We start from the raw sequence: 22831 nt of genomic DNA on the forward strand, positions 1-22831 counted from the left end.
GATTCTGCTCACCTTCCAATCTCAGCTCAAATAACCCTCATCGAAGAGGCTTCCTTGATCATCCCCCAGGCTAAATTAAGAGCCCGGCTACCCAGCTTCCCGGCGCTTGCCGTAGTCATGGCTGCATGCAGGGGCCCTGATCACTTAGCACCCATCTCTCCCGCTGGACTGTAAGTGCCATGAGGACAAGGACAGTGATTGGCTGACTTTCCATTTCCTCTCAGCAGCTAAGACACTGCCTGATGCCTGTCTGCTAAACGAATGGAAGAGTGGATGAAGGCCATCAGTGTTCAGAGGGGTACACACAGAAGGGTTCAGCAAACACTTCCAAGACAAACCCACCCGAAGCAGTGAGCTGAAGGCAGCACTTCGTGGCTGAGAGGCTACTCTACGGTACTGGCTCTGAGCCTGTGAACTGGGAGGGCTCTTCCTACCACCCACTGGTCAAGGTGAGGCAGTGATTACCAGCAATAATTTCCACTGCACTCACACTACACAGAACATCCTATCCAGTAGAGGCCCTTAGAGGACATTGCTTTAAACCCCCTCAAGCCACAGAGAGAAAACTCTAACCCCAAAGAGGTTAGATAACTTAACGCCAAAAACTATTGTGCAGGGGAGTCAGGACTAATGCCTGTGTCTCTTGCCCCTGTTCTTCCCATGCTACCTCTAAACATCAGGTAAGCCTAAATTCCCTAAACCGAAATGTCTTAAACCCGACTATATTCAAATCAGGAAATCAAGGGGGAGAATATGAAGAAAGAGTAAAGAGAGAGAGGCAATTTACCCAGGATGCAAGTTCACAGAGCAATCCTGAACCACACATTGAAGAGCCCCCACTACGGCAAGCAGACTGGCATCATCCTGTCTTCTACACACACACACACACACACACACACACACACACACACGTTCTATTTATACTGGGGAAGATGGGTAGGCTGAACTAGAGAATACATTAATTCAATATTGCACTTGAAAAATGTCATTAAGTCCCTCCCATAACAGAGCAACAGTTACTAAGGAAATAGAGCACACCAAACGGAAAAACATCCCCACAGGAAGGGACACTTTTTAAAAAATGAACACCCACAAAACCTAACCAAGTAAGTTGTAGAATACGTTTGCTTTACCACTTATTTCATAAAAACTTACATGAAATGCAGTCTCCTAGGAATCACTGGGGAATGAAAACTGCATTCATCAGATCACAGCTTTCACAAAATTACACTGCAAAAATGGATACACGCAATTCAGGAAACATTAGGGTCACACACTGGGCGCAATGGTCAAAACTCAGACGCAAAGTGAAACAACCTTTTTTAAAAATCCAGTAACATCCAAAAAATTGGTAGTGCATAAGGAATAAACACTTCAGTTTCATTTTTTATTTCCTCTCAATGTGGACAGACTGCTTTACTGGCTTGGTGTCAGTTACCTAGGTGATGGCTAGACTGAGCAGCCTGAACGGGCTCCAGGCCGAAGGGACTCAGGGAGTTGAGGACCTGTGTCTGATGATCTGTCACTGCTCTACCCACCAAAGAAGTCCTAGGGAAAAAGGAACACTGAGAGATGAAGAGAAAGCTCTCTAATCTTGACCCAAAAAAAAAGAAGAAAAAATCAAAACATTAAAATTAACACATTAAGAGTTTCCACTGCACTGCTTACTGAAAAAAAAATCTCAACTCCTGGCTGGTTCACTTAAGTTTAAAGTGATAATGGACTTTCAGCAAGACAGGTGTGAGAAAAAGTAGAGAGAAGAAACCTGAGGATCTATTTGCAACCACAGTTTGAATCAGGTGTCACCCTGGGAGAGAGACGTCACACTTTCCCACATGAGCTCCGCTACCTCTCCAACAGATAGTCTGGACCTTGGCAAGTGTCCGTGAGTCTCAACATTTCCTAACAGCAAAAAAGTATGTCCTTGGAAAAAACATGGCCCCTACCCTCAAGGCAGCCATGGGGCAGAGAATACCAGACAGGGCATCCTTCCCCTGGTTTGGGGCCCACTTACAGGACTTGGTCAAGTCCCTCAGCCTGTCAGGCTCCCACTTTCTCATTTATAAAGTGAGAACGTGAAACTCGAGGTCCCTTCTGATCCTGAGTATTCTCCTGTGGCCCTGTCTCTGGTCAAGGGAGACAGGGCAAGGTGTATGAAAAGAATATAATGACCAAAAGCTGTAAAGCCATCCTAGCCCTGGGTAAGAGCTTGATGGGCTCCAGATAGCTCCACCATTTTAGGAAGCAAGTACAAAATCTAAAACACTCATTTCAAATATACACACAAGCTGCAAAAGAAAAAAGCAGCAATTGTTATCAGAAAATCCTTTAAAATGTCACATTGACAAATACGACACTTGATAAATCCTCNAAGCAAGTACAAAATCTAAAACACTCATTTCAAATATACACACAAGCTGCAAAAGAAAAAAGCAGCAATTGTATCAGAAAATCCTTTAAAATGTCACATTGACAAATACGACACTTGATAAATCCTGAAGGATCCATAGTCTGAGGCTCTACTCCAACTAAACTGGAGAAAGTTTCTCCCCAATTAAGTCAGTAGGATAACTGTCCCTAGTGACTCAGGATGTTTGTAACTATCTTCTCGTACTATTTAGGAACAATGGAAGCCATAAGAGGTCATCTACCCCACCCCTTCATTTTATGGAGGAGACTGAGGCTCAGGGAGGGGAGGGAATGCGTTGAAACTTACTGTGATGATAAAGGCAGCACTGGGAATGAAACCAGGTGTCAGTCTAGGCCCAAGCTCCAAGTTCTCCCGTACACACAAACTGGCCAAAAGGAAGAAGCTAAGAAAGGGGTGCAGCACACACCTGTACAAACAGCCAATGGAGATCAGGGAATACTGAGATGATTTCCACTTTCTCAGGCCCAAACAGGCCTATGGTCACACTACCAACATGCTGAAAAGAATAGGCAAGGAAGGGTCAGGGGCTTGGCACAGAATCAGAATGTGCACTGAACGTTACCTGACCTAGTCTGAGCACATCATGGTCACCTCAGCTGTGAACATCAGCCAAGCAGAAGGTGGCTGTGGGAGAAATGGCTGTCCCTCCCAGCCTGGTGCAAGACATACAGACTGGCCACACCAAGAAGCTGGGCTCTAAGATGCTCCCACCTAGCACTCTCTGCCATCCCAATTGTCTTCAGGTAAAATTGGCTTTCAGTGGGCATGACAGCCAAGAAAAAGGGGCCCCATAGGAAACTAACAAGTATGAGCAGTAAGGAAGGGGAGCTGTCCTCTGGTTCCTTTGGTAAGGGTAGAAGAATGAGGACTGACGAGCTGTTCGTATGAAACAGTGTTTGTCCTCCTCATACGCGCTCCCCAATGCCCTCATCACCCAGCAGCGCCTGCTCTGCCAGCTCTGGCACTCACAGCATCCCATACCAACCACTTTCCTTCCCCAGCTAAAAGCAGCCTTCCATCAAACACTTAGGCCTTGCCCATGACTACCCCTGCCTGCTCTCTGGCCTACGGAACACTGTACAAGCTGTATTCTCCCATTCAGCATTTCAATAGCTCTTTGTGGGTTTATTACTCTAGCAAGGTATTATTTTAGGTGATGGGGAGACAGGAATGAGCACAACAAACCAAGCTCCTGTCCCCAAGGTGTCTATAGTGTTTACGGAGGTATTTCCTAATGGAAACCTTTTGCTAAACTTTGTATCCTCGGCATTGACTACCATGGGGCCGAGAATACAGCAGATGCCCAATAAATGCTGGTTGTACACTGAATCACATCTGAGCTTCCGCTTGATCACCTCCTTGTCACTCTGCATGAGCTGCACAAAGTACCAAGGGTATGATATACAAAGAGACTGCTGGCCCCAGGGCACTCTGTAAGGGAAGTTCCAGCTGGGAGTCTGGGGCCCAGGCAGGGCCAACCTGTCCACCATTCAAAACACACTCAAATGAGAACTTCATACACAAAGAGGCCAGAGGACAAAAGGCCAGGCTCTGAGTTGGACTACCTTGGGTTCATCTCATTTTGGACTCTGTGTGATGTTAGCAGTTACTTAACCCCTTTGATCTTCAGTTTCCTCATCTGTAAAATAGAAGCAACGACAGAACCTCCCTCATAGAAATGTTGTACATTTAATGAGGAAACATACACGGAACACTGGTCTCTAAGGAATGGTAAAGACATAAGAGTTGCTACAGTGATTCCAACTCACCTCAGCAGACTGATAAATTATGTCTTCAAAGAATATTCCCCACATACCCTTTTCCAGTTTTTCATCAGACCTAACTGGGCAAAAGATGCCATTTTCTCTCATAGTTCCTCAATTGGTTGTCTTGATTTCTTAAAGTTCTTGAGAGATAAACATCTAAGCTTAAAATCATTTCATATCAGCTAAAATTCATAACAGAAAGGACCAGGGGAAAGGATACAAAATTAGACAGAATGTGTGGGTGAGATATTTGGTATGAAATGTGGCAGAAGAAAAAAATGACAAAAAAGAAACTTGCCTTTAAAAGGAAAAAGAGCCTCTTGGTACTCAATGTTTTCATGCTTCATATTGAAATATCAAATTTAAACAACAGCAATAGACAGTAATAAAATAAATGTCACCAAGGTTTTACATGTCTTTGCCTGAAAATAATCATGCAGGGTCCAATCTTCCAATCTTTCTTCCTTCCGTTTCCCCATTTGGTTCATTCCCTTTGTAAAATGCTGACTTTTTAAAGCCCTTTACGTGCGTTTCTCAAACTTCCGTAAGGCCCCAGGAACGATACTCTGCACACAGAGGACAGCCTCCCAACCCCTCCAACAGCATGATAAACCCAGCACTCTTGTACATAACAGAAGGTGCTGGAACAGAAACGTCAACAGTTTAAAGGGTAATAAAAATCGATCGGCAATAAAACGGCCAATACGCCCTACAGAAATGAACGATCTATATAATTTGAGTCACTTGCATTAGCAAAGGTTTCCTAAACTTCCCTTGTTTACGAAGCTCCAGACCAGCTCCGCATTTGCATCTTTAATCAAAACACACAGGGAGTATCTAAATTTTCATTATGTGGTTTGTCTTATTTGCTCATATTCATTTTCTGAAAAATATATTCCTTTCAGGAAAAGGTAACTTTCTGTTTTATAATTTGTTTTAAGATTTTATCTATCTTAAGTAATGTCTACACCCAACATGGGGCTCAAATGTACAACCCCAAGGTCAAGAGTTGCATGCTCCACCAACTGAACCCATCAGGCACCCTCTGTTTTATAATTTTTTACCACTCAATATCCAGTTTGAGGTGGGGAGTGTTGGATAGGAATACTCCAAAAATAGGAATATTTTGATTAGATATTTCCAAAGAAAAGTCCGTGTTGTCTGGGACAGGCATGAGAGATGAGAGATGTACAGGGAGCCCCAGACAGGCATCTCCCCAACACCTGGGGCCAGGAAGGCTCTGACAGTAGCCAGCAGAGGCTACTGCTCATTTAATGTAGATGCAATTGTGGGACACACACACACACAATTGTTTAGCAATTTGTGCCCTGGCAGAAAGACTCCTTACTGCCTGAATACGTCCATTACAACAAAATTTAGGAGAAGTCCCACTTACCTCCAGAAAGAGAAAACAGTTCCTTCCTATAGTCTGCACAGCAGACATAGACACAGACCTATCCCGTATCCTCTTAGAACTTAAACTTCCTTTCAGAACAGTGTTGTTTCTATCATTTAAGAGAGCCAGAAAAAGAAGTGTTATATAATGTGTCAAACACCATCCTAGGAAGAACATAGATCCCCTGACTACTTTAGAGAAAACACACATTCTCATATGAGAGTGAAAAGATAATCTCTAGACCAACCTTTCAAGAATGACTTGGAATTCAACCAAGAAAACTTGCCATTTGAGACATACCAAATTCTGGAAACAGAACTCATTTAGCCCAGTTAGCGTTGGTGGAACAGCTTAATCGGATCACAGGAATCCAAGGAGATGAACATTTCAGCAGATGTCTGAAGGACATAACACAAAATGGTACTGTCTGAGGTTGGCCCCCGGAGCTGATGTCACCGGCAGCAACCAGTCTGAGAGTGTGACAAACGAGCTCTCGGTGGTACAGTTACACACACTAATGAACGCTACATCTGTGAGAGGCCCCAGCACACCAAGCCATTTGACGAGCAGTGCCTGATTCCACATATATTAGGGAAACACTGATAGAGTTTCACATCTTCCTGGAAGGCTGGATGAGACAGAGCCATGAAAGTGCATCTGTCCTGAAGAGCAGCTGTTGAAGGGGACAGAGAATTCAGGGGAAAGGCTGCCTGGTATTTAACTAATGGGACTACACAAACCCTGTCCCTGTGTGTTCTGGAGGCCTCCAGCCAAGCAGAAAGAGTTCATTAGACCAATTTCCGCTGCCTTGGTAACAAAGACCTATGCGTGTGCTCTTACACAGTAAAAGCAGATGAGTGTTATTCATGGAAAGCACTACAGACAGGGGGCAGCAGAAACATGCCCTCCTATAATGTAGAACTGGCCCCTCCACAAGCCCAGTGTGATTGCAAGCAGTCTCCTCCAGCACCTGAGGCCATGTGTTTGCAAGTTTGCTGAGTTTGCTCAGCTTTCGATGCACTTACTGGCAGCTATAGAAACTATCTCATTCTGAATAGTGTACTCAACCCAGCATCACTACCCTTGATGCTGAGTCAGCCTGCCTTATAAGTCCATCATCAGATCTGGACAAGAGAATTCTTGGGATACCACCAAAGAAAACTGCAGAACTCTGGCAGCAGGATGAAATTTTAACCATCAAATTTGAAACCTGAAGTCACTGTTCATTGCCAAAGTTAAGTTACACAGTGTCTGTGAGGCCTTTCAGGATCCAAGTACACCATGGACCTCACCAACCTGACAGGCAACTTTCTCTGCATTTAAAAGAGCATCTTCCTTCAGTTTTTCCATTTTCCTTCTCAAAATCTAGCCCTTCTTTATTCCCTTCCCCTCTGGAATCAACAAGTAGGGACTGACTCATTCTAACCTCTGCTCTGCAGTTGGGAGCCCTCAGCTGGCTTCTGCAGCTAGAAGCAGGGCCTCCTACCTCCACATATCTGACAGGACGGAAGGGAAGCACAGGTGGCAGGGACCATAAGGTGGGAAGGCAGGAGGAGACTTCACCACCGTGTACAACAACATCACCCTACTCCCCACCTTTCCATGGTCTAGTGAGTAAATTAGTTCCTTCAAACAGCAAGAATGAGGATTTAATTTTGTTCCTCACAGGAAAGCAAGCTGTTGCTGCTTTTCACCAAAAATACTCTCTTCAGGCCATTGTTCCCCAAATATTCGAGAGGAAGCATGCAATCATCAAAACTAAATTTTGTCCATTTTGACTTAAAAACTAAACATGTTGACAAATACATTTGAAAGAGGAAATACCCATATATAAATACACAAGACTAATGTCAAAAAGCATGGAGCTGCCTGTTTATCTGGGCTGGCTAACTGGAAGAAATGATAGAGAGGATGGGGGGTGGGAGAGGTGGGTGCTAAGAGAGGCTCCAATTAAATGATGAACTACTGCAGTCAGGAGCTCTGCAATACCCCTTGGCTCCGACACAGCCACTCACTCTGTGGGGGTGCTGTGCTCAGAGAAGTAAACATGGCCTTGGGATCAAACAGAAGGGGCTTAGAGTGACAATTCTGCTGAGCAGCCTGCCACACACTACTTGGGCAGGTTACACAACCTCTGTAAGCCTCAATCTACTCATCTGTCAAATGGGGCATTAATAAAACCGTAAGGCAGTGCTGTTGACTAAGTGACAAAATATATGAAATCCATGTATATGGCGTCAGAAAATCGAACTGGCCTTCCAAAAAAAGTTAAGGCAGTAATGGGAAGAAGGGCAGGAATGATATTGCTTGTAGTTGTGTAACCCTTAGGAAGTGCAGTAAAGGTGAGGTCAGTTGACCAGGCTGTAAGAAAGTTTAAAAAAAAAAAAAGGGGGAAGGGGTAAGAAAAATAGAGAACCTCAATGGGACGTATTCAACTCCACTGTGTGGCTGAACACTCAAAGAGTTAAAATCTAGGGCCTATTAGATTAGAAATCAATATTCTCATTTTCAAATACTTAGCTAGGCCAACATCAGGTACATTTCATCACTTCGTCCTGACCACAGGCCAAAATATCCCCATCTAACCCACATATCCACCCTGTTAGCCTGGCCCCACTTTCACCTCACTAGACCCTCATTCCTGCCCCAACATGCCGTCAATATTTACTGTACACCCACTAACCATAGGGATTCCCCACATCAGAGAAATCACTCTTATTGAAATGATTCATCTCTTCACTTCCTTTGAATAAAAACATGTTATTATGTTCAATAAAACCACACAAGAAATAATAGCTAAAGATGACATTTAAATAACTTATACCAACACCTAAAAATGGCTTCTTGGAAGAAAAGGAAATGATTGGCATTGCAAGGGTATTTTAAGAGCTCCATTTTTCACCTCCTTCTCCACCCACTCCCCCCACAGCTGAGTCATGGCTACATGCAGAGCCACTGGGCCCCTGGCCTAGAGGTAAACTTGGGCAAAAGAGGGTTTTATAGTGAGGACGAAGGCTGCCATTGAAATTTAAAAGCAGTCTAGCTACTCTACTACCATCCTTTCCCTTCTAGTTCCCATGGCAACAGACCTCAGATCGCCAAAAACAGGGTAAAGATAGCACCATGCCCAGTTTTCCTGCAATCTGTTTCCATGGGAACTGGATGAGAAGGGAATGGAGGCTGGGTAGCTAGACTGCCTGCAAATCTCCATTCCATCAGCTGGAGATGCAAACAGTGCTAGCACACCAGTCCAAATGCCTGCAGGCCTCCACAGACTCTCCAAGAATGACATGTCCACTCAGGGACAGAGTCTCAGAGAAAGGGAAGCTCACAGTAAGCTAGACTGCGGGACCAACAGCAGCTGCGAACTCCAGACGCCCACTCAGCAAGTGATTCACCTTCTCAAACATCCCTTTACCAACCAGAGGTGAAATATTTCCCCCGTCTGGCTGGGCAGCGAGATCATCCCAGACCCAGTAAATCAATATCTCAGAGGCTGGGACCAGGATTCTATCGTTTTTAATCACCTCCAAAGGCTATTTTGATGCTTGACCATTCTGGGAGACCAATGATCTAGAGCAGAGCTTCCCAAAGTTTAAAGTGCTCATGGATCCCATGGGGACCATGGTGAAATGCAAATTCCAGTTCAGCAGGTCTGGGGCAGGGTCTGAGATTGACATTTCTCATTTCTAACTAGCTCCCAGAGGATGCTGATGATTCTGCTCCTTGAACCACATCTGAGTAGTGAGAATCCAGACTCCAATGAGTTTGGCTCTTGAATTTTCTCAACTGACCAAAAATGGAGGCTACAGCCATTCCCATAAGAGCAGATTATTCCCACCTCTAGCCATCAGTCCACCCCCAGGCCAGGCCTCTGAAACAGACAGCACGGTGTTGGGAGCTAAAGAGGAATCAAGTCATGCTTTATCTGTCATCACTCTACCTGTTTCCACTGCCTCTAGGGACAATCCTGCATGGATAAAAAGGTAACAAAATAGTCAACATTTATGTATAATCATCAGGGGAACCATGATTGTCTCTCCAAATCTGATTTTTTAAAAAAGGTAAAAAGCAAATTCTACATAATTCTATACAAGCTAGTTGTGGAAAATGTATGAAATACTTATTTATAAATACAGATGTATGGGATGGGCTAGCCCGGTGACGGGTATTAGGGAGAGCACGTATTGCATGGAGCACTGGGTGTTATATGCAAACAATGAATCATGGAACTCTACATCAAAAACTAATGATGTATCGTATGGTGACTAACATATTATAATAAAAAATAAAATAAATAGAACATACAAAAAAACAAAAATAAATAAATAAACACAGATGTATGATCAAAGAAGAACAGAACTCCACGTGTCACTTTAAAGGACATAAGAGGTAATTTTGAAAAACTCTACAATTATAAGGAAATACCTCAGCTAGCCTTAAAATTCCTAGCCTAATAGAAAATGCACAGAGTAACAGTAGGCTCCACATTTCAGCTAAAAGTATGCATAGTAATACAAAAGTAATGTTTATTTCTATACTGAACCACAAAATTATTTTAAACCACGTAGAATGCCAGTGTTACTCAAAAGCAAATCCCTGATTTTCTATTTTAAGAAATCTCCATTTTGCCTATGTATAAAAAGGGAACTATTTCAGTTTGTTTCATTAAATATATTTTGTATCTCGTTCTTCAAAAAGCATAACATAAACTAACCTTTGAAAACTAAAATATGAACAAAGAATTCAACCATAAATCATTGAATTATGTTTCAAGCTTACTTGAAAAACAATCTTCTGATTCAAAAAATGTAAATGGGAAAAAAAGTCAATTCTTTGATTAGTCAGCACACAAGCAACAAAGAGAGCTCAGCATTTTGCGCAGTCCTGTAAGTCCTGCAGGCAGCCAAAGAAAACTTCGCACATACAGTCTGTGATACATTTTCATTCCAGTGAGGCAAAAATATACATATATTTATTTATACATGCGTATATAATGTCATACACAAACTTTAAAAAAAGCCATGAGTTAGTTTGAGACTCAGTTGCTTTTTAGGTTCCCAAAGCACACGAAGCCAGAGTGCTACAACTGCTGTGATAAGAAAATAAAGTCAAAATGAGGGATTTCTGCATTTGTTTAAAAGAGAACAAACACACACACACAATAACAAATTAAACAGCTGCAGTAGAGGATGCCAAAGGCGTGTGAGCTGTTAAGTGTTCCATTAAAAAAGATAAAAATAATTGGGAATAAATGCAGAGTCGTGCTTACACCCAGCTCCATTGAAATCTGTTAGTCTGTGAGACCCTAGCCAGAGAATCAGTTGCGGATATTTATTGTGTACCTGTGTTTGTTTACTTTGTGTTTACATGAAGAAGCAACTGGAGCAGGGCCAGCAAACTTCCACCAAAAGGCCAGATGGTAAATGGCTTTGCAAGGCACATAGTCTCTGTCTCTACTCCTCACCTTTGTCATTACAGCATGAAAACAGCCACCACATATACATAAACAAGTGTGATGTGTTCCAATAAAACTTTATTTATACAAACAAGTGCTAGCCAGGATGTGGCCTGTGAGCTATAATTCACCAACTACTGGACTAGACTATAAATTCCGTATTTTGAAGGAAATGTCTTATTCAACGTCCTCTCCATAGCTTCCGGTGAGTAAGGAGAAAAAAGGCTGCAGTATCTATCTCATATCAGTTTTTCAGCCACCCCTCAGGAATGCCTTGGATTCTCAATACCAAATATCCTAGCATTTCCCATCACTGATATACCAGCACTGATATACAGCTGCTCATAATTAACATATAATAATTATTTGTTGTGTGCTGTTTGTGTTCTCTGCATCTTGTCTTGTGCTATCTTGCATCTATCTTGTTTCCTTCACTACATTCTAATAGTCCCAAGGGCAAGACTTTTTAATTTGCACTTTCCCTCAGAATTTAGCTTAATGTTCAGCAAAAGCTACCGCTGACAAACAAATCCTCCCCTCCTCTCAAAGGGTACGTAAAAATATGGCTAAATGGGGGGAAAAACCATTACCATCTTTTATGTTTACCACCAATGTGACTGTGGTAGAGAGGACAATTTCAGGTCTACCCTATGAAGGCCAAGTATATACTGAATATGTTCATTAGAACTTCCAGAGGGCTAGGACTGGCCTTACCCAGTAGTGTCCCTGGATATTGCACATGGAAATATCTACTAAATTCAACAGGACGATGAACTGTATGGTAAACTAAGCTAATTTCTAACACTTGAACGTAACTCTGGAATTTTGGACTAGGAAATGCTTTTAGATATCATCATCCAGTTCAACTCATTGTCCCAGAAATTATGGCTCAGATATCATGAAAAGTTATTCAGAGTTGGGCCTCGAGCAGAGTATAAAATTGGGCTAAATGTCATGCTCTTTTAAACATAAAAGAAATTAAGAAATTCCTAATGTTTTAGGGAATCCTATAATGAATCTTCCCTCATAAATAAAAATATATGCATTAGTAAAAAGATATTTTCTTCCTAATTGAGCAGCTCCTTGAATCTAGGCTCTTACAGACTCAGTCTGCCTAGTGGAAGGCACACCAGTCATTACTTACAGTGTTTATACAGGAGATTATGATAGTCTGAAACGACACAGCAGACACAATATAAAATTGTGGCTTGGAATCCAGCAGTAGCAGGATATGGAATGCCACGCTCTGGGGACAGCCCCAATCTTAGAGCACAGGAGACACCATTGTTTTCACAGACCTGGGTCCTCAGCAGCATTTCACAGACCTGGGTCCTCCATCTCAGTTTCTCCGTAGACTGTTCCCATGAAGCATCAAATTAAGATGAACAAAGGCAGCAACTTCCATAGCCATCTAAATCCCAACGGAGGAGAGCCTTCTCTGCAACCATCTCTACCTCCCATTGCTAGAACCTGGTTTCTCAAGGACAGCAAAACCTTGGAGCCACTAGCTCAGTCTGAAAATCTTGTTAGCGTAATCTGATGAGAAAAGGTAGAAAGATCAAAAACCATTAAGTAGACACCACCCACATCTAAAAACAAGGTGAAGCCTGATGTCACAGAAAATGGCCAGCTCCCTGGACCATTCCAAGCTGTTTCTTTTAGCCACTCTGGAAAGGGCATCATCTTTTGCGTTTTTAGTACTGTGAATCATGAAACTTGCCTTGTAGGGGTGATGTGAATACTAAACTATGTAGGGTCCATGTAAAGTACCTTACACACAGCACCATCATAATGGGAATCATTAAGGACGGTCAACACAGTCAACTCAAGTACATAAAAGCAGTAAAACTAGTTTTCAAATAATGTACTCACATGGGGGTCATTGATGACAGTGTTTAATCCCAGCCTAGATTCTCAGTGATGCCTTTTCCTCTCTGTGCCCAATAGAATATGAGCAGAGGCCACAAGTCCATTACACCCAGGACTGTAAGTTCCTACAAGACAATGTCTTCAAACTGGGTTGTGACCCATTAGTGGGCTGTGAAATTAATGTTGTGAATCATAACCAGTATTTTTTTTTTAACAGAGAAGGAAAGAGAGTATATCTCAGAAAGTAAGGGTGAGTATTGCCTCAAGAAACTTCTGTAGAGTGACAGATACGTGGGTACTGGTATATGTGTGCTGGGTCACAATGCAACTTTTATTTCTTACCGTGAATCATGGTCAGGATGTAAAATTCACCTCTTACTGAGCAATGTTATGCTACTAACACAGACCATCACCACAGCTCCCTGTGTGAAAGGCCACTTGTAACTAGGAATTTAATTAGTGTGTTGGCTGAATACTAAAAATGTCCGTGTACTAACTATTCCATACTAACGGAGACATATTCCAGTGACAAGAGCTCAAGAACTCCCCAGAACCCTCCACAGTTCCAAGCCTAAGTGAGTCCTGCTCCCGAGTAGCCGGCATGGCTTGGGAGCAGAGTTGGGCTGAAAGGGATGATCTCCACAATTACCCCTGATTTAAAGATGAGGCAGAAGACAGGGGTGAGGCAGTCTAACTGTGTAAGCCCACTCACTATTTTCTAGAAGCCTGTCATCTGAGGAAAAGACACTCAAGGACAGGGTATTTATCTACAGAACATGAAGTTCATTTTCCAAGTTTACTAAGAGGTAGTCAGAGCATTTATCAAAGGTCTGAGGGAACAGACGTAGCTCTCTAAAACGCCAATCTCATCAGGCTGCTTTCCTGCTTAACATTCCTCAGTGGCTCCCCACTGTCTATAGGATATAGTTCAAACTCTGAAGCATCAATGGCCTTTCGTGGTCCAGCTGCTGCCTCCTTTTCCCACACTCATCTCTCTCCAGCTGCAGTGCAAGCCCCATGTTCCAGCCATCTTGAGCAACTCCACAAGCTGCCACGGCCAGCCCCAGTGCTGGAGTGTCCCTGCCAGCAGCGCCCTCACCCGCACCCCCCACACATACACACATACAACCAACCTGGGATTCATGCCTCTGGGAGCTCCTGCCACACACAGCCCTTTCTTAAAGCACCTGTTATCCCAGCATATTGTTCATTTTTCTGTTACTACCAGGCTTCTTGAGGGCAATAAATACATATCACAGGGCGCCTGGGTGGCTCCGTCATTAAACGTCTGCCTTGGGCTCAGGTCATGATCCCAGCATTCTGGGATCGAGCCCCACATCGGGCTCCCTGCTCAGCAGGAAGCCTGCTTCTCCCTCTCCCACTCCCGCTGCTTGTGTCCCCTCTATCGCTGCCTCTCTGTTAAATAAATAAATAAAATCTCTTTAAAAAATAAGATAAAATAAATGCATATCACTCTGGCTCCAAACACAGGGCTCCAGAAATAAGAAGTGCTCCATAAGCACTTAACTGAATGGAAAAAGAAGAAGGTGAGTGGTCATTGCTCTTCAGTTCACATATGCCCTATCTTTGAGTCTGGTATCAGCATCTGGTTAAAGTACACTGTACAGCCTGCCTTGGTCCTCCCATTCTCCATCTTGGTGTCCAGTTCACTGCTGGACACACATACAACTGACAGCTTCCTCTGGCAAAAATAACTATGGCGTATAACATTTTCCTCCTTCTCCATTGACACTCCACCCCACCTGAACAGAAAGTCACAACACGAACCAGCAGGGTAACCAGAAAAGAGAACAGATAGGAACTAAGACCAAAGACAGCTCCCAAGATAAGGACTCTGGTAAATACATCTCTGTGATATATGAAAATTGTATAGTTACAGATATGTTATATGTTGTATATTATGTATTATATATACAGGGTACACATACAAGTATGTGTGTGTGTGGAGACAGATGCACAAACAGATAGAGATAGAACACTTCTATCAATAATGATGAATTAACCCATGGCGCTGACAGGGAGGAAAGTCACACGTGCTAGGTTCATCTCACCAAGATGACAAATTCACTCCCAAAATCCAACAGATGACAGACTCTGCTTGTGAAGTTTTAATAAACATTAGAAACAGCAGCAATTACAAATGACAAAGCCATTACTGAGGGGAAAAAAAAAACAAAAAAACAAAAAACCTGTATCTGGTACGCTCCTGGAGACAATACATTGCGACTCCACCCAATCCTTGAGCACCCAAAAGCATTCTCTCCCCTGCTGAGTCTGCTCAAGCCCACATGCCTGGGGTAACAGAAACTCTTCACTTGATGAGCAGTGCAGGTCACTCACTGCCTGAGCCACGGGTGGGAAGGCAAGGTGGGCCTGCTTTTGAAGGGATTGCATACGATTAAACGACAGGACAGCCTAACTCCTTGTCCTTCCCTTTGAAACTGGAGAACTTCTTTTAAAAAAAAAAAAAAATAATAATTTTTTATTATGTTATGTTAGTCACCATACAGTACATCCTTAGTTTTTGATGTAAAGTTCCATGATTCATTATTTGCATATAACACCCAGTGCTCCATGCAATATGCGACCTCCTTAATACCCATCACCGGTCTATCCCAATCCCCCACCCCCCTCCCCTCTGAAGCCCTCAGTTTGTTTCCCAGAGTCCATAGTCTCTCATGGTTCATTCCCCCTTCTGTTTACTCCCCCTTTCTTCTTCCCCTTCTTCTCCTACCAATCTTCCTATATCTTATGTTCCATAAATGAGTGAAACCATATGATAATTGTCTTTCTCTGCTTGACATATTTCACTTAGCATAATCTCCTCCAGTACCGTCCATGTTGCTGCAAATGTTGGGTAATTGTTCTTTCTGATGGCTGAGTAATATTCCACTGTATATGTGGCCCATATCTTCTTAATCCAGTCATCTGTTGAAGGGCATCTCGGCACCTTCCACAATTTAGCTATTGTGGACAATGCTGCTATGAACATTGGGGTGCATATGGCCCTTCTCTTCACTACGTCTGTATCTTTGGGGTAAATACCCAGTAGTGCAATTGCTGGATCATAGGGTAGCTCTATTTTTAACTTTTTAAGGGACCTCCACACTGTCTTCCAAAGTGGCTGTACCAACTTGCATTCCCACCAACAGTGTAAGAGGGATCCCCTTTCTCCACATCCTCTCCAACATTTGTTGTTTCTTGTCTTGTCAAATTTTTGCCATTCTAACTGGCGTAAGGTGGTATCTCAATGTGGTTTTGATTTGAATTTCCCTGATGGCTAATGATGTTAAACACTTTTTCATGTGTCTGTTAGCCATTTGTATGTCTTCATTGGAAAAGTGTCTGTTCATATCTTCTGGAGAAATTCTGAGCCAGCAAGTAAATCTCATCTTCTCACATTGGGCAAGCCCATCCTTCCGACCCAATCCACACCCACAAGGAAAGTCCTATCTGTTTCTTCCTATAGACAAAGGGGATATTACTATCCAAAGAGACAAGAAGGAACAGGAGCTGCCCTAGTTGTTGCTACTGACAAATCTCTGGCACAGGTAAAAACTCATTAGTGTTTTTAATCCAATGTGGAAACTTGTTAGAGCCTGGAAACAATGCTCGCTGCTACGGCAGATTTACCCATGAAGATTCTATCCCCTCCTTCCTATATTAACGCTCCCCCAGCTTTCAGAAATGTAAGTGTTTCAGATGAAAAATAAGAAGGAATTGTCAAAGATGTCACATGGCTATATAATCGTTCTGCAAACCACTAGTAAGCAACATGACTAGCAGAGCTAAGGGCATCTCAGAGCCTCTACCCTGCCCTGAATCTAAACCTTCATGCCCCTCCCCGAACCCACTCCTGCTCATGGCACACCTGGCTTCCTGCCACATTTGCTGTCTAAATACCTCTGTGCCCCTGAGTGAGGTGTGGGGTAAGAAGGGATACACTCTTGGCAGGAAAGAAGCTCTGCTCCTTTCTAATCCTGCCTCCCTGGTGATTAGCTCTGGGTGGTTACCTCCAGACACTCCCCACCATGGACGCCCAGAGTCACAGAACTTCAGGCTGTCTTACAGAAGACTCTGTGGTCACTTTTTAATCCTGATAGGTATTTCAAATAACATTTCAAAATAAGAACTGATATGTGCATATATTTCTTTATACTGTAATACTGTTTCACATCTATTATAAGGCTGGTCGTTCCCCCACAGTCAAATAATTTTACCCATTCCTCCTTTATAGACAGGTAAGGCTGGAGTCAGAAAAGCTAAAGGCTTTGCTGAAGGCTGTGAGGTAACACTGTTAACAAAATCTGACTTACAGGAGCTCTTCCCAGTGGAAAGCCCGCCTCTTTGGACTGCACCAACTTGGCTTCTCCAGAGAAGCAGGGCCAGGGCTGCAGCACCCTCAGGCATTCCCACCACAAAAGAATAAGAAAAAATACCCCTTCTCCTGCCTTGGGGTGGGGGTGGGGAACATTCCTGCCCTCATAGATGCTTCATGAGACCATGTCTACCCAGAAGTTATACAGGTGGATGATCCAGTACCTATGATAACAAACTATAAACAAGAAAGACTACAAAACAAAGAAAGCCAGTTTGTCCTCCACCTCTTCCAACTAAAATCGTTCAGAAGGGTAAAAACAGAAATGAGACAAAAAAAGAACCCTAAAAGAAAGTTCTAGCACTTAGCTAAATGAACAAATTCAGGTTTCAAAAAGGAAAAGGTGATAGATAGATAGAAAAATAGATAGATAGATAAATAGATAGATAGATAGATAGATAGATAGATAGATAGATAAAATTAAATAGACAGGTAGGAAATTGTGCTTGGCTGGTAAGGAGTGAAGACAGCTCAGTTCACTGAAGCTTGGGCTCCTGTCACCCTCCCTGTGACCTTGCACAACTTCTCTAGTCTCAAGTTTCCTCACAGGTAAAGGGAAGGATTGAACGCTAGCAGAGTTGCTTTCCCCCCCAAAATGTATGAAAGAAGAAATCTGTGAAGAGCACAAATTAAACCACTTATCAATATTTTCTATATGGTTCAAACAGGTCCTTGGCCAGTACCACCATCCAAAACATAAGGTGTTCCTAAAGAAGCTGGTCACAAATCACCTAAGAGAAAGTGCCTAGAGAAATAATATAAATGAAGTAAATCAGGTAAGTACCATGGAAGCATCTAGAAGAGCACCTGGCACACAGTAGGCTCTCAACTACCTAGACAGATGGACAGGACAGATGGACCACAGATAGATGACAGGTGAAAAAAATCATAATTGCTTTATGAGAAAAAATGGCTTTATACCTATGTTTTTAATATTTGTTCAATTTAGATATGATTTGTAAAATCAAATTCTGATTTAGGCTGGGCGATTAGTAACTGCAGCTCCTTAAACATTAAGTAGCCACAGCTGAGAGAGGTCCAGGCCAGTGGGCAGCACCCACTTCTCATGACCAGAACTGCCACAGGCATTCTCCCCATTCCACTGTGCACCAGACATCTAGGTCCTTATCCTCTCCTGGTCCCCTCCTTACACATCTGTTTTTCCTCTTTCTTTTGTTGCTTCTTCCTCCTCGGCTCATCCCCTAAGTGTTGGTATCCCCAAAGTCCCATTTTCAGGCCCCACATCTTCTCCCACTAGAGACTTATCTTTACAACCACTTATGAACTGATAACCCCAAATCTGTAACTTTGGCTCAGAAAACTTTTCCTGAGTTCTAAATCCACTCCCTAGATAGTCTTACTTGCATATCCCCCAAATATACCCAATTTTAAGACATAAAAAACAAACCTTTCTTCCCTAATAAAGCTGTTCCTTCTCTTTTTATATACTCTGACTTAAAATAGAAGGTGCAGTCATCCCAAAAGCTTCATGTTTCTGACCCTCAGCCACCCATATGTCCATCAACCCCCTTCAGTCCACTCTATTCACACTGCCAGGGCTATGTTTCTATAAAACCCCTCTCTTCAGGACTTTTCTGGATGGAAACCGCTGTGGTTCCCCAATACCTGTGGTGTGATATGTAATTCCTGAGTATGACCAACAGAGTCCTTTACAGCCTGGCCTTTCCAGACTATTGACCTGTCCTCTACCCAGCCACACTGGACCTGCTGCCTGCCCCGAAAATCACCAGGCTTCTTCCTGTCCCAAGGAATGACCCACCCAAATCTGGGCCTGAGACCCCTTTCACTCCTTACCTCCCTGCTAGTTCCTGGGTGTGTGAGGGAGTCCTTCTTAAACTTCATGTGCCCTCCTCTGCCAGACCCACTACATCCCACCAGCTGTCCACACCACCTGACACACAGCCTTCTCACGCTGTCACAAGCCACTGGTTTCTCCCACCCACACAGTGATTCTCAGACTCTGCCTGGATCAAAACCATCTGGGGAGTTTATTTAAAACTAAGGTTCCAAGTTCTATCACAGGTTGTGATTCATTGGGGCTGGAGTGTGTTATAATGCATTCCTTCACATATCCAAAGGACTTTCATGTGGACAGCCCACAGGATTACTGTACATGGCTCTCATGATCAGAACTAGGACCACTGAGTGAAAAATCTGGCTTCTACTCACTGACAGGAAATAAATTTAAATAAATTAGAAACATGCAAAACTCAAGTTGACTGCTTTATGAAGAGGTAGGCTCCCCATCACTGCAGCTGTTGGAGAAAGGCTGAATGGCCACGTGTCAAGGGTATTGAAGAGGAATTCATCCATCAGATAGGACTGCATCAGATAGCCAAGGAATGCCCTCCATGTCCAAATGATGTTATAAAAACAGCAGTTGTGTAGGGGTTAACCCTTGTTGAATCTCACTCAAAGCTCTGTTGTCAACAATAACCTCAAGGACACACCTTAAAAGGACAAAGAGGTTCTCTCAGATACCTACCATGAAGATCAGTCATGACCCAGATTCCCGGAGAAGCCATTTACAGAGGTTCAGGAATCAAGGCCAGTATTCATTAATTTTGCCTTAAAAATGGGACTTGAATCTCAAGTAATTTTGCTACACGAAGCAAGGAGCTATGAAGGTGTTTTCTTTTTTTTTTTTTTTTTAAGGAGGGATTAAACCAAGACAGAATTCAGATGTTAACGATCAAACAACCCTCATATTTATTCAGAAGGATTTTTTCTCACATTGAAGTTCACAATATCAAATAAATACATTACAGACCCTGATTTCTAAGAGCTTATATTATAAAATGGTCAACCCAGGGATAAAGAAATACTGATCTTCAAATATCAAATATTTAATTTTAGCTGAACATCCAACAAGTCTGATTTTTCCACAGAAGAACTTATGAATCATTCCATTAACTGACTTTAGGGAGACAGTGTAAGAAAGAAACTATGCTGTGGATTATTCTCTCCTTTCATTTAAAACCAACCAGGGTCTCCTGCAGAACACTCATCAAGTCTGAGATAAACACTCAATTCGCTGTGAGTTCAGAACTTACAGGAACAGATATTTACTTTGAATTTCAAATAATCAGTATATCCTTACAGTCAAAAAAAATAATAAAACCCAGCCAAGGAATCTTTGTTACTTAGACAGGCACCCCTTTGAATGAAATGACTTCAGTCTAATGGGTTTTTACAGGAAGTATATTTCAGAATCAAATCAATTTATTCTCATGACATTTCCCCATGTCTAGATACAAACTGGGTGTTATCAGAAAAGGAAACTGTCAGTGGAGAGTATCCATATGCACAGGCTGTCTTCTAAGTGACACTGCTGCATTTTCCTTATGAGCAAAAAAAAAAGTGGAGAAGGTTCTAAGGAATCTCACCCCTCTCTACAGAGTACTACAAATATTGAAAATTATTATTTCTGTAACAGTGACCACAGAATTAAAGTCAGCCTGACTTTGTGCTAGAATTATCTGTGTTGTTTCCCACAGCCCAGCTTCCATTCTGTGGCATGAATGAAGACGTGAGGGAAACAAAGTTTCCCGTGTACCTGGGAGAAGACAGCACCCGATTTAGTTAAGAGGCCTTTCTGTTTTAGCAACTCTTGTAGCGCTAACTCAAAGTGAAGAGCAAAGGCCTGATGCCGGAGCACCGAGAGTGTTGCTATGCAGACCTTTCCAAGGACGGACATCTGTCTTCCAGGGGGAAGAACACGCAAAACAATACTGAAGAGTTTCCTCAATGACTCTTACCTACATTCACCTTTCCCTTTCTACGTGCTTCACACCCACTGTCTGCATCACATCATGGGCAGCTTTTCTTTTTTTTTTTTAACAGTGAGTAGCTTATTTATTCACAAGGTTATTAGAATTAAACACTTCTATGGCATAGAAGAAAATTTAAAATACAACTGAAATACTGTAAATCAACAAACGCAAAACTAGAGCCCAAGACTGTATCAATCATGTCATCTTCTGTGATCTTAGGAAACTAATATTTGGGGGGGCCTCACACTGACCAGAAAGCGATTTCCCCTCCCAGGTCTACTTAATTCCTCCAGATAGGAAATGACTTGTCTAGGGGCAAGCCTTTGTGATGTAAACGAACCAATCAGAGTCCATACTCTGAACCAGCTCTTCTGTCTTCTGTACTTTAGGAGGCGATATTCCTGGGCCCTAATCATCCCAGGTCCCGGTACAAGAACGTCCACATGAGCAGCTTTTTTTTTTTTTAAAGATTTTATTTATTTATTTGACAGAGATAGAGACAGCCAGCGAGAGAGGGAACACAAGCAGGGGGAGTGGGAGAGGAAGAAGCAGGCTCATTGAGGAGGAGCCTGATGTGGGGCTCGATCCCATAACGCCGGGATCACGCCCTGAGCCGAAGGCAGACGCTTAACCGCTGTGCCACCCAGGTGCCCCAAGATGAGCAGCTTTTCTAACTACTTGTGCTGTACAATGTACGACCACATACTGTATCCTTCACTAACTGCTCTGAGGGTACACCTTGTGTCCCCAGCCAGACTATAAACTGGCGATGGGCAAGGACACTGCCCTATATCTACTCCCTCAGAGCATTCCACACACTTCAAACACAGCAGGTACTGTATCATACGGGGTTACTTGCTCCCTTTCCTTCTTCAGTGAGGAATTACTGAGAGACTCCTGCAAACATAATACTATTCAAAGCATCACTGTCTTTAGTCATTCAGGAAAAAGAGAACAAAGGGCCTCCACTGAGGAGGATTTTTTAAATTGACTTGCTGTTTGTATAACTTGTGCCCTACACAAAAAAATCAAATAATATCTGTCATTACAGAACATTTCTTTAAAAAAAAGAGCAATAATGTTCACTGTGGGAAAGAATGGAAAATGCAGATAAGTAATATAAAGAATTAACACTTATAATCCCATCACCAAAACTAACCAATATTAGTATCTTGGTATATATCCTTCAGATTAGTTAAATATGCATATATATTTTTAACAAAAAAATAGTATCATACCACAGAGATTACTGTATAATGTTTTCATTTAATATATGTTAAAACTCATTCTATGTTAATTATTCTTTGGAAAAGAATATTTATATGACCTCAGTATATTTGAAGACAATCTAACAAAATTTAGAATAAAACTCATCCTCACTCCTTGCTGATAACAGAATCAGGTCTAAAAAAGAGTCAGCAAAGAACATGTACAGTACATGGAATTATTTAGAGATTTTTAATATTGACAGGCATCACAAAAAGTAAAGTGTCAAATCATATTATGATTCCACCTAGAAGAGTACTCTAATGCTGTTAATCTGGCAGTTAAAATGTTGCACATTTTTTTAAAATGAGACTTAATTATAAAGACTTACTTAAGGTATGTATGAGACCCCAACCAATATTTATTCTATTTTTATTACAGTACTACTCCTGACACTACATATTTTATTGTGGAAATGAGAACTACTATTATCATTGTCAGCTGTCAAAACA

The 22831-nt window shown here is 42.4% G+C and overlaps 1 protein-coding gene and 1 long non-coding RNA gene across 10 annotated transcripts in view; one reads left to right on the top strand and one right to left on the bottom strand.

The window, feature by feature from the left end:
* The window catches only part of LDLRAD4 (low density lipoprotein receptor class A domain containing 4), a 446262-nt gene that overhangs the window by 279829 nt on the left and 143602 nt on the right, over window positions 1–22831 (bottom strand). The gene's annotated exons all lie outside the window — the stretch shown is intronic.
* Window positions 316–20946, top strand: LOC117795907. Its single transcript, XR_004620066.1, has 3 exons — window positions 316–449; window positions 17988–18095; window positions 20838–20946. It is a non-coding gene; the product is annotated as an uncharacterized LOC117795907 (long non-coding RNA).

Source organism: Ailuropoda melanoleuca, chromosome 14 (assembly GCF_002007445.2).
Source record: "Ailuropoda melanoleuca isolate Jingjing chromosome 14, ASM200744v2, whole genome shotgun sequence".
In the NCBI taxonomy this organism is placed as follows: Eukaryota; Metazoa; Chordata; class Mammalia; order Carnivora; family Ursidae; genus Ailuropoda; species Ailuropoda melanoleuca.